This window comes from Bos mutus, chromosome 23 (genome assembly GCF_027580195.1).
Source record: "Bos mutus isolate GX-2022 chromosome 23, NWIPB_WYAK_1.1, whole genome shotgun sequence".
Classification (NCBI taxonomy): domain Eukaryota; kingdom Metazoa; phylum Chordata; class Mammalia; order Artiodactyla; family Bovidae; genus Bos; species Bos mutus.
This window is the reverse complement of record NC_091639.1, coordinates 24,699,528-24,712,774: the sequence shown is the minus strand read 5'-3', so window position 1 is coordinate 24,712,774 and position 13,247 is coordinate 24,699,528. Positions and strand designations below refer to the sequence as shown.

The window sequence follows — 13,247 nt, the reverse complement described above, 5'->3', positions numbered from 1 at the left end:
TCTAGAAAATGATTTAGTAGTCAAGGGACTGAGAAATTTTTTTTTTTTTTAAAGTTCCTTAGGTAATTTTGATGAGTAACCTTCTTTGGGAACCACTTCTGTGTATATAAACTGGGCTTTTGGACACTAATGAAATCTGCGGCAGACAGTATCCACATTATGTATTACAATGACAGTCTAGACTAGGATAGTAGTCAAGGACAAAATGCTTTTGATTACTACAAATTAAGTTACAACTCCCTGTTTGTTCTAGCTCTACCAGCAGAAGCAGGGGATGGGGTGGGGAGGTCATCTCTAAGCCCATTAAGTTAGAGATCAGTTATATTTTTAAAACACAGTATCACACAGTATACATACCATGTAGTCAGCACGTATTAAGTAGTGTAAAATCCTTGTCCACTCTGGAATGCTGTTATAAAGAATACTCCCCAGCAGTAGCTGGTGGTTGTGGTTGTTCAGTGGCTAAGTCACCTCCGACTCTCTGCGACCCCATGGACTGTAGCCCATCAGGCTCCTCTGTCCATGGGATTTCCCAGGCAAGAACACTGGAGTGGGTTGTCATTTCGTCCTTCAGGGGATCGTCCTGATCCAGGGACTGAACCCAACTCTCCTGAACTGGCAGGCGGATTCTTTACCACTGAGCCTCCAGGGAAGCCCTTAACCAGCACTTCCCAGGCTGACAGGTGTCAATGGTGGCTAGGTCTGCAAGGCTCAGCCAGGGAGCATCTGCCTTGCTGCCTGTGACCCCCAGCAGCTGTTCTTGGCACAGGATGGATTCAGTAACCATATGCCTAGTCACACTGATTTCGGTAATACAGAGGTGCCACCGAGTGGCTGCTAATGCCAGAACTCACAGCACATACCTGCCCACAGCCAACTAGACATACTGCCCGGAAGGACGCAAGATGGACAATGGGAAGAATCTGGACCCTGGCCAAGTAGTGGGCTCAGGCTTCGTTATTGTCAGTCCTATACTCAGACACTTCCGATTGGTTTCATTTCCTGGATTAGAGGACTGAGGTGTCTTCACATGAACTTGGCATCTTCGGAAGGCAGCCCCTAAGATGGTCCCCAGCGATCCTCTCCTGCACTGGACCGGGGCCGTGGGTGTGACCAGTCGAAACACAGCAAAAGGGATGGCGTGTTACTTCTGGGATGAGGTTATAAGAGCCACTGTGACTGGCATCGTGGTCAGTGTGCTTCTCAGATGACTAGCTGCTCCGGGGGGCACCAGCTGCTCTGTTGTGAGCCATTCTACTCGGTGGGGGGGCATGCACAAAGTAACCCAGGCCTCTGCCAATGACTGCCCCGTGAGTAAGGAAGTGGACCCTCTGGCCTGGGCCTGCCGGTAACTGCGGCGCCACAGCCAACTCATCACAGAGCCTGAGCCAGAAGCACCCAGTTCAGCCTCTCTGGGCCTCCTGACCCTCAGAGACTGTGTGGGATAATAAATGTCTGCTGTTTTAAGCTGCTGAATTCTGCAGTAACCTGTTACTTAGCAATAGAGTAAACTGACAGGTCAGTGGGGGTTAGAGGGGGTGTGTCAAAGCCAACTCCCCTTTCCCTCGCTGATTTTCCTTCTGGTTACCACACTCAACTGAGGCACCAATTAGAAACATGGCCCTAAAACACACACACACACCCCTTGATTTAACTAGAACTGGGAAGGAAATGAAAAGGCCTGTATACTCTAAAGCATAGAATTTGGTTATGAAAAGAGTATATAAAACTTTCATTGTTAGTCTGAAGCTTGACAGACAACGGATCTAACATTTATTATCTATTACACACCCAGATAACAAAGACTCAGTGGAGATTTATCCCCATTTTCTACATGAGGAAATTAAAGTTCAGAAACTTTGAGTAACCTGGCCAAACAACAAACAGATCCATTTAGTTATCTGCAGGTTTATATGACTTAAAGCAGCCAAGTGTCCCGGTTTATTGGAACTTGGTTTCCTGGGAGTCAATATGAGGGGGAAAAAAAAGGCACATTAGGATAAGAGTCAGTTACTCTACTATGCATGAATCTTGTGCTCTCTGCAAACCACCACACAGATGATTTTTTTTAAAGTACTTCTTAAAAGCTATCATTTTGACAGCTTGTGATCTGCAATGAATTTTGAAATGTCACCAGTGAAAAAGAAAACCACAAGCCTTTCTAGCCTTTAATCTCACAGGATCCAAGAAAGACTTTTTTCCTGCAAAAAAGTAAAACAATTGCTGTTATGATAAAATCCAGCAAGGAAAATTTTCAGCCTGAGTTTCTGCAATTGGGTCCACAGAGGATGAGTAGGCAACTGCTTGCCTCATCCAGACTCCTGGGCCCTTGCAGATATGCACCCAAGTCAGGTGCTCTGGCATGAGGTGTAGGCAGGGCCACAGTCTCCTCTTCCTCTACACAAGCCCAGAGAGCGCCTGCTGACACCACTGGCAAGTCCTGTATTAGCAGTGCCCAAGGGATCTCCCTACGTGGTAGGTCAGGAGGCCACCTATCAGCAAGGTAGTACCATCCCAATAGCTCTGGCCCTTTCACTTTTGAAAAGATCCACGTAACACCCACCAGAATGCTGTAATCATAAACACAATTGTCGGTGAGGACATGGAGAAACTGGAACACTCATACATCATTTGGGACTGTCAAATCATACATGTGCTGTGGAAAATAGCTTATGCTATGCTATGCTAAGTCGCTTCAGTCGTGTCCGACTCTGTGCGACCCCATAGACGGCAGCCCACCAGGCTCCGCCATCCCTGGGATTCTCTAGGCAAGAACAGTGGAGTGGGTTGCCATTTCCTTCTCCAATGCATGAAAGAGAAGAGTGAAAGTGAAGTCGCTCAGTCGTGTCTGACTCTTAGCGACCCCATGGACTGCAGCCTACCAGGCTCCTCTGTCCGTGGATTTTCCAGGCAAGAGTACTGGAGTGGGGTGCCATTAACAGCTTGGTAGGCCCTAAAAAAGTGAAACACATGGCTACCATAGGACCCAGTAATTCTACTCCTAGGTATAAGCGCAGAAGAAATGAAGACAGATGTTCACATAAAAATCTGCACACAAATATTCACAGCAGCGATATTTATCATAGCCTCCCCAAAAAGGTGAAACCCCAATTTCTACCAACTGATGAATAAATAAAAGGCAGTACTGTATGTTTTTCAGCCGTAAAAAGGAATGAAGTACTGATACATGCTGCAACACAGATGAACCTTGAAAACATTATGCTAAATTACACAAGTTGGACACAAAAGGTCACATATTATATGATTCCGTTTTGTAGGCAATGTCCAGAATAGGCAAATCCATACAGACACAAAGTACATTAGTGGTTGCCAGGGCCTGGGGAGGGGAGGATGGGAAATAATTGCCATGTGTATGGGGTTTTTGAGGTAATGACTATGCTCTGAAATTAAATGCACTTAAAATTAAAAATAAACATTAAAAAAACCAGAAATACTTAAAAAAAAAAAAAAGCCTTAAAATTCTGCATTCTCAAGCTCACTTGTAGAAATCCTTATGCTAATAAAATAAAAGCAGAAGTGCATTAGGATTTACTTATACGATTGTCATCAGTGATATTAGCAGCAGAAAAATGGGGGGGGATCTTTAAATATCCTTACTTATACGATTGTCATCAGTGATATTAGCAGCAGAAAAATGGGGGGGGACTTTTAAATATCAATCTAAAAGAAATTTGCTAAATTATGGGACAGGCACACAATTAAACAGTATGTTGTTATTAAAATGAAGCTCCCGGGCATTTATCCCAGAGAAAAGACTGATGCTCCCACAAAAGCCTGTGCATGAATGCTCAGAGCAGCTTTATCTGTAACAGCACCAAATCAGAAACACCCAAGGTGGTCCTCAAAAGGTAATTAAACAAACCCTGGGTACATCCACATCACTGAATACTTCTCAGCAACAAAAAGAACACATTTCTGATACATGTAACAACCCAGATGAATCCCCAGAGAGTTAATGTGAGTGGAAAAAAGCAAACCCCCTTATATAACATTTTGAAATGACAAAATTACAGAGATGGAAAAGAGATAAGTGGTTGCCAGGGGTTAGAGATGGAGTGAAGGCAGGAAAGAAGCGGATGTGGCTATAAAAGGGCAACATGTGCGGATGAAAACATTCTTCTACTTTTCTCTAACAATGTCAGCAACCGGTTGTGGTACCAAACTACAGTTCTGCACCATGCTACCAGGGAGGAGGAATTAAGTAAAGGGTACTTGGGATCTAGAATCTCTGTGTTATTTCTTACAACTGCTTATCAACCTGAAATTACCTAAAAATAACAAATTACATTTTTTTAAAAGATCCACAAAAGTGAGCAAAAACAACCACCACCACCCAATAAACAACAGTAAGCAACCGACCGGTTTAAAAAATTCAAACACCTCCCTCGCACCTCCCACTGACACAGAGCTGTGACCTTCTGGCATCCTAAAAGAGTTTCTGCCAGAAGGGAACAGTGTGAACTATGACCTCATTCATGAAAACTTAACCTTTCACCTAAATGTTGGAGTTCCCACTATTTTAATTTTCATATCTGTCTAATTTAGCTTTCCAATATGATTTACCGAGACTACGCAGGTGATGGGAGTACTATTTGAGCAGTTTAATGTTTTAATTTTTTTTGGCAGTGCCTCTAGGCGTATGGGATCTTAGTTCCCTGACCAGGGACTGAACCTATGCCCCCTGCCGTGGAAGCATGGAGTCTTAACTACCGGACTGCCAGGAAGTCCCCAGTCTAATGTTTTGACTAACTTCAAGGGACCATACCTCTCACACAGGCTTGTTTTCAGAGAGTAAGAAAATCATTAAGCATACCAAATAAAATCTTCCCAAATAAAATCAAAGCTTTGATGATTCGGGGGCATTCTGTGATCCTGAAGGGTTCCAGAGTCAGAATTCTGAACGCCCCATCCCATCTAACAGAACCATGGATGAGCAGGCACAGATAACTGGGATACATCTGTAAATCTATTATGCTTGTCTGGTTTAAATAAGAACTTCATGTCCTCCGTTATTTCTGTGCCATTTTCTATTCTCCTACACAGAACATAGAAAACTTCAGGTATCAATATAGTTTCGAGTTGTCACATTCTAGATGTTTTTTGATTAAAATATCAAGAAAAGCTTATTCCATTATGAAAAATAAAAACTGCTTTCTTCCATCTCTGGGGCCATTTTCTTGTCAATCCAATGAAAAGCACAAAGCGGTGAAGAAGCACTTTTATCAAGCGAAGGAGTCCTACCGTTCTGGGATCCCAGTTTCCTGGGTGTGTGCGGTGTAGGTGGCAAGTCCTGTCCTGCAGGGGGCCCTGGTGCCCCTGGATGGGAAGGAGGCTTCTACACCCACAGCTGCCCAGAGCACAGACACTGGCCAGCAAGGGCTGTGGGGACTTCTGTAACCCTCTCTGGAAATTCTCCAGCAAGATTAGATCTCTTCCGAGCAAAGCTTTTCTCCTTTTCACCAAGTGTTACTTTCAATGACTGTGCCACTGTGTTTAAACCCCCTTGATGACCATTAAAGGTGAAATACAGAGAATGAGGCCCTAAGGTGATTCCATTTTAGTGGAACTCCAAGTATTTCAGCAAGTCACACGAGTGTAACTGAATATTCTGACTGGCCAAGAACGAGATTTTCCCTTTATTTCAATTCTCCCCAAGTAACAGCACTCAACTCCAAGCTGTCATAAAAGCCATTTTGCTGTAACAAAAGATTCAGAAGCCAGTGATTGAATTAGCATCAAGTCAATTAGGTGCCCACCTATAGCCAGAAAATGGAAAGAGAGGCACTAACAGGTCTGAAAGTGAAAATGAAGGACACAGTTAAGGAGGAGAAAAACTATTTATGTATAGAATTTGCAAGACATCCTTCCAGGAGAGCTCAATCAGGGAATTTCAAGAAAAGAATTTAGGCGGTAAAATGGCACACATTACTATTTAGCAACAGGCCTTTCATGGGCATCAAATGTGTTTAAGGAATCATGGTAAAGGCAGAGATAGGCAATGTGGTCCGTTGATCAGAAATCGAGCTACTGTCTAGCTGGAACTCAACATTCTTAGCTCATTTAAAAACACAAATGTTCCAAGACAAGACATTTAACTGGGGGGGGGGGGAAGGGACAGATAGAATACATGATATCCTACTTTGATCTGGGAAAATTATCACATGTTCCTAGAAAGAACCAAATAAATGCACTTGAAGAAAATTAATAGGACTACAGAAGCAGTGACATGTTGAAAATGTATTATGGCTTTCTCCAATGATGATCTTCATATACATGAAGAATTTAATATATACCCTCAGGTTGGAGAAGGGAAGGGAGCGTGTCTTGATCAGCTCAGACTGCTATAACAAAAATACTATCGACAGATGGTTTGAACAACAGACCTTTAATTCTCACAGTTTGAGGGGCTGGCAAGACCAAGGTCAAAGTTCACTGAAACCTTTCCCAAAGGCCTCACCTCCAAATATCATCACACTGAGAGTTAGGGTTTCAACATATGAACCATGGAAGGGAGGGCGGGGGTGGAACGGAGGCACACAAACATTCTGTCTATAATAACAAAGAGGTGGTTTTAAGAGATAAAGGGAATAACTGTTTACAGAGTCTAAAGAAAATTGCTACTTTTAAAAAACCTAGCCTCTAAAGCGAATCATTTTCATTCATTCACTCCCTCAAGTTACCAAAACACATAATCTCTACTTTACAAAAGGGCTGCGTTCCAGAGAGCTTATGTTCTTCCGTGCATCCTCAGTCGTGTCCAACTCTCTGAGACCCCATGGACTGTAGCCTGCCAGGCTCCACTGTTCATGGAACTTTCCAGGCAAGAAAACTGAAGTGGGTTGCCATTTCCTTCTCCAGGGGATCTTCCCAGTCCAGGGCTCAGTCTGTCTTTTTTACGTCCTCTGAATACGCAGGCGGATTCCTTACCACTGTGCCACGATGGGAAGCCCTGTGTTCCAGATGTTAATTTATAAACTAGTCATCTGGAAAATTCTATTTCCTGTATTCTATTTTCCATAGAAATTGTGATATTTGTAGCTCTAGACCTTTTGGGGATTTCACCCCAATTGTAAAAATACGATTAAAGCAAAAGTTAAAAAAAAAAAAGAAAAAGGTGACCTCCTCTCTATCCCCAGATGACAGAGAGTTTGGGTAAAACTGACAGAGTCTCCCACATCCTAGGAACCCTCAATTCCCAAATTAGGAACCCTAGCTGTAAATGGCTAACAGGTCTCCAGATGAGCCCTAAACTAATGCTGAGCTCATAATGAAGTGCCCAACTAGCCCTACAAGAAAATAATCTCGCGTAATATGTGTGCCATGTGAGTTACTACTTTCCGGGTTCTGACACTTTCACACTATAGTACAATCTTTGGTATGCTGTACAGACTTAAGTTTCTTGATCCATAAACATGTGTAATAATGCCTTCATCCCACAGGATTCTTGTGAGATTATATGAGCCATATGGGGGCAATGCATGGGCACCTCAATTCAACTCCAAGTTGTCAAGACACACGTGGCAGCTGTTTTTTATGATCATCAAACATACACTCACGGCATTGTGGGAGGCACTGGGACACGGACCATAGGACAGTACAGCCGCCTCCAGAGAAGTCAGAGTCTCACGGGAGAGAGGAGAGGTAACTAACAAGCTGAAGGAGATGCCCTGACATAGGATGTGCAGATTCTACACAGGGACCAGTGGGTTGCGGGGGCACGAGAGGCTTGCCAGTGGGACATGGGATGGGAGGAGGAGAGAGGAAAGTGAAAACCTATGTTGGAGAAGCAGGTAAGAGCGCTAGTGTTTGCTTTTAAACTGGGGGCGGGTGGAAGGCTGGAAAGAGGGTGATTATCAAGGCTGTCAGAAGACTGCCACATAGTTCATGCAGGAGATGGAGGCACTGTGAGGCCACAGCAGGGGAGGGAATCAGGCAGGGGCCACAGGAGAGATGGCAGGAAGGCGAGGTGAGGGAGAGGAGGAACCCACGGGTTCTGACTCTGCACCCGACAGACAGGATAGTCAATGAGTCAGGGAGCACAGAGTCATAGAGGAGGGGGAAGGGAAATAGGGAAAGTTCTGAGGATCTTAGAAATGTGCTGCCAGCTACTAATTTTATTCATCACAGACCCATCGTGCCTGCTGAGTCAGGAGGCAGGCCTTGCACTGAGAGGTACCGAGGGCAAACTAGTGAACGTTCTCTGTAATGACATGTTCTCTTGTAAGAAAAATCTGCAAGATGAACTGGGCACTGAGTCTGTCATGTTAAGTATAAGAAGTTCAAGGCTAAATAAGCTAGGACCTAAGCCACACATGTGTTTAGGGATTTGTGCTCTTGCTAAGAAAACACTAAGCCAGCTACGCTCTAACCTGAATTACACACTTCAGGGAGGTTTAATTATTTAGCAAATTGCTATTTCGCTCCACTAAATGGTGTGCTAATGACTGCTACGAAAAAGTTTTCCAAAGTTACCCCCCCATCCCATCTCTCCAGAAGAATCTGAAAGCCACTTAGGATAGCCCAGCCCACCTTTTCAAACGATTTTTCTTATTTTCAAGTCCTTTTCTCTGAAGAGCAGCATGATGATACTAATGGCAACTAACAGTCCTTACTATGTGCCAGTCGTTCTGCTATAATTGTACAAGGATGGCCTCACTTGACCCCCACCAGCCCTTTCCACATCCCCTTCTCACAGGGGAGTACACTGAGGCAGAGGGCAGTTAAGTCCTTTATCCAAGGTCACGTCCATAGCAGGCAGACTGACTCCAGAGGCTGCTCTTTTAACCATCACTCTAGTTCCTATGTTACAGTAAAAATAAAAAAGGGATGCTTATTGCAGAAACTTGAAAAAATCGAAGAGTGCTTTTTTGGGGGGGAAGGGGTTCATTTTAAAGTAGAAACAAAAAGCCTCTGAGAGTGTGGCAAAATCTACGTCCCTCTTTCTGCCATTTACAAACAGAGTGACCTTGGGCAAGTCAACCTCTGAAAGCTTCAATCGCCTCACCTGAAGTATTCCCTTCAAATGGAAGTACAAATAATACCTAATTGGAGGAAACGGTTAGTGTATAGCATTTGGCACAGAGCTATGGTGTTGGAGAAGACTCTTGAGAGTCCCTTGGACTACAAGGGGATCAAACCAGTTGATCCTAAAGGAAATCAGTCCTGAATATTCATTGGAAGGACTGATGCTGAAGCTGAAACTCCAATACTTTGGCCTCCTGATGCGAAGAACTGACTCATTTCAAAAGACCCTGATGCTGGGAAAGACTGAAGGAGGGATGAGAAGGGGATGACAGAGGATAAGATGGTTGGATGGCATCACTGACTTGATGGACGTGAGTTTGAGTAAGCTCTGGGAGTTGGTGATGGCCAGGGAAGCCTGACGTGCTGCGATCCATGGGGTCACAAAGAGTCTGACATGACTGAGCAACTGAACTAACACTATATAGTAAATATAGAAATGAAATATAAATATATTTCACTTTTTTCTGGGCCTTAACAAAGCATATATCTGTATAATCTTGCATTTCAACACTGCAGCAATTACTTTCTTCATAAATCTAATCTGAGCTTTGGAGTAATATTTATATAAATGCTTTCATTATTCCATTATTAATCATTTAGTCTGTTTCCAAATCTTTAGCATTCTTAAATAACATTGTGATGAACATCTTTGCACATAAAACTTTAATTGTGTATTATTTTCTTGAATGAGATTCCCAGAAGTTGGCCAATTATGTCAGAGTCTTCATATAATATATCTTACAAAATTTCTTTCCAAAACACTTTCACCTGTTAATGTTCCCACCTGCAGGAAATTTGTGAGTAGTCTATAAAACTGCATCCTGGCCAGGACGGGATAATGTTATGAAGGAAAAAGAGGTGTTTTTTTTAGTCTGATACAACATGTTCTATGTTATTAAAAATATTAATCATACAGAAAGCCCAATAGCTGAATAAACATCAAATATATGTATGTAGTCATTTCTGGCTAATGGTTGTAAAAGAAAAATGAATAATAAATTCTATATATCATCTATTTCCTGAAAGATTGATTTGTGAATGTAAGCTGGTATTTAATTGGTCACTTAAGTTTTTCTGGGCTTCCCTGGTAGCTCAGCTGGTAAAGAATCTGCCTGCAGTGCAAGGGACCCAGGTTCGATCCCTGGGTCAGGAAGATTCCCTGGAGAAGGAAATGGCAACCCACTCCAGTATTCTTGCCTGGAAAATCCCATGGACAGAGGAGCCTCGTCGGCTGCAATCCATGGGGTTGCTAAGAGTTGCACATGACTGAGTGACTCACACAGGTTATTAGTAAATGGAACTGTCTGCATTCCACAAAGATCCCCCCTTAAGGCCAGGAATTTAGTCTAGCTAATAATTTTTAAACCAGGGAAGCATGCATCTTACACACACAATAGTGATCTTGCATTTAACAAAGTACACATCAAGTGTTTAATTATCTATTTTGCCCAGGGACATGGGCTGTTTCTTAAAAAACAATCTACAAACCCAGTCACAAAGGAGCCCCACAGAACACCAGTAAACCCAGTAACAGAGGCTCACAAAACTAGCTTTTAAAAAGCCAAATGTTTTCTGTGTTTAAGAACTTTTAAGTAAGATGATGCTTCCAGGTGGTTTTAACTGTGTACATAACATTCTGGAGAGGACAGGCCATTGTCTGCTCATTAGTAGCCAAGCCAGCCAATTCCGTTTATGTCATTAGTATTATTGTCAGTAAAAAGCATCATAATACAGCTTTTCTTTTTTCAAACCCCATGTGGAGGCACTGAGTCAGCAGTCAGAAAAACAGCTTGACTTGCTCACAGAAAACGTCCCCATGCATTTCACAGGATACAAATGAGAAGCCCCAAGGAGTCCTTCCTCTCACCCACACCCAGAACAAAAAAGTTGAAACCAAAGCTTCAACTGAGAATCAACCAACTGCTACTTGCATCATAAAAATCCTCCTGACGATAAGTGCCACCCGTGGGGAGAAGGAAGCCCCAGGGAAAGAAAACTTCGATCCACAAAATGTCAGGCGGGCATTGGGATAAGCCACCCCAGGTCTAATAGGATGAAACAGCATTAACTCTGGCCTGATTTGTTCCAGGATCAAACAAACCTTGGATCGTCACAGACTGTAATGCCTCACTAATGAGTTAAGAGGATTTTGTTACAAAAATCATAATACTCTTCCTTTAGAGAATCCGCGCCATCAGGGTGGTAAGATCATTAAAAATAAAAAACACAATGATGATCATGAGAATAGTAACTAACACTGAACACTCAGTGTGTTTAAGTGTCACTCCAGGCACCCTGACATGCACCACTTATTTCAAATCTTTGTAACCTTGGAAAGGGTCTTTTGCCCATTTTACAGAGGAGGAAACGGAGGTCACACACTGGAAGGTTCTATACATGATGACAGAGCCTGTCCTTGCTTCAGAGGATACATACTAAGTTCTTAACTACTTCTCAAACTAAAATCAGACTAAGTTTAACTTTGCAAGGAAAATACAAAAGTGCATCCAAAAGCCACCTGCAAATACGTATAACACACTGCTGGGTTCTAAGCAACAAACTAAGGTTTTGTAAGGAATGACTTATGCCCAGGGCATCCTAACCACCAAGACAGAGGTGTGCAAAGCAGAATGTCACTGGGCCCATGGTTACCACACACCTGATTTTGTTTTCCTTCCCTATTCAAATGAACCAGAAAGAAGTCTGGTATCCTGCACACAGCATCAGTGTGGCCCTATCAAATCTCATGTAGCAAGCCTGCTTAGAAATGATAGAAAAGCAAATAAAGGTGATAAAGTAATTTCAGTGAGGCTATGACTGAAAAAAACCTCACATGGAAACTTCTGGTTTGAGTGCCCTGAGGGATAACATAATATGGAATGAGAAATGTGTCTACCATGTGCAGCCCTGGTCAGTTTCTAGAGCCAAGATGAGTAATAAATCCTCAAATTTCTTTAAAATATTTTTCCAGTAGTCATGTACATATGTGAGCTGGACCATAAAGAAGGCTGAGCAACGAAGAATTGATGCTTTTGAATTGTGGTGTTGGAGAAGACTCTTGAGAGTCCCTTGGATTGCAAGGAGATCCAACCAGTCCATCCTAAAGGACATCAGTCCTGAATATTCATTGGAAGGACTGATGCTGAAGCTCCCTTACTTTGCCACCTGATGTGAAGAGCTGACTCAATGGAAAAGACCCTGATGCTGCGAAAGGTTGAGGGCAGGAGGAGAAGGGGACGACACTGGATGAGATGGCTGGATGGCATCACCGACTCAATGGACATGAATTTGAGCAAACTCCGGGAGACAGTGAAGGACAGGGAAGCCTGGCACGCTGCAGTTCATGGGGTTGCAAAGAATTGGACACAAACTTAGTGACTGTGTGTGCTTAGTCGCTCAGTCATGTCTGACTCTTGGGACCCCACAGACTGTAACTGCCAGGCTCCTGTGTCCATGGGATTTTCCAGACAAGAATACTGGAGTGAGTTTCCATTTCCTTCTCCAGGGGATCTTCCTGACCCAGGAATCGAACCCAGGTCTCCTGCATTGCAGGCATATTCTATACTGACTGAGCTACAAGGGAAGCCCGACTTAGTGACTGGAGAACAACAACAACAACGGCACATATAATCAGTTATGGATCTATCTCTAGATATTACATCAACTGATGCAATTAAAAATATACATTTTTTTTAGAATCCACAACTATCCAGTCTATTAAAACAAGGATATACAGGTAGAAGATATAAAAAATAAAGACACCTACAGCAATGAGTTTGGGATAATGATCTAGTCTTACACCAAGAGAAAAAGTTGAGGAATGCTCTATTATCAGATCAGCATGTTTCCACCTACGAAGAGGATCAAGAAACAGTAGAAATAGCTTGAGGTGTAACACAGAACTTTCAGAGATGTGCAAACAGCAGAGATGGCCTGTGGGATATTGCATAAATAAGCACTCTCCCTCAAAGGCTGGGAGTACAGATTAACCTGAGGCCAAGGACTATGTTTTGGACACCAACAACCCCACTCCCTTGAAAAAGGCAGAAAGGCACTATGCTAAAGGTTGCCAGGTCTCCTGACTATTCTGCCCCCAGGCCCAGTTTCCAAGGGAAAGATCCCAGTGGGGGGTTGATTTCTGTCAGGAAGGCTGGTGCCCAGCTGGTCCTTCAGGGTGCCATGTGTGTCACACTACTCCTGAC

General features: G+C 43.2%; 1 protein-coding gene across 1 annotated transcript in view; it reads right to left on the bottom strand.

The window, feature by feature from the left end:
• Window positions 1–13,247, bottom strand: part of ELOVL5 (ELOVL fatty acid elongase 5) — a 73,242-nt gene that overhangs the window by 39,452 nt on the left and 20,543 nt on the right. The gene's annotated exons all lie outside the window — the stretch shown is intronic.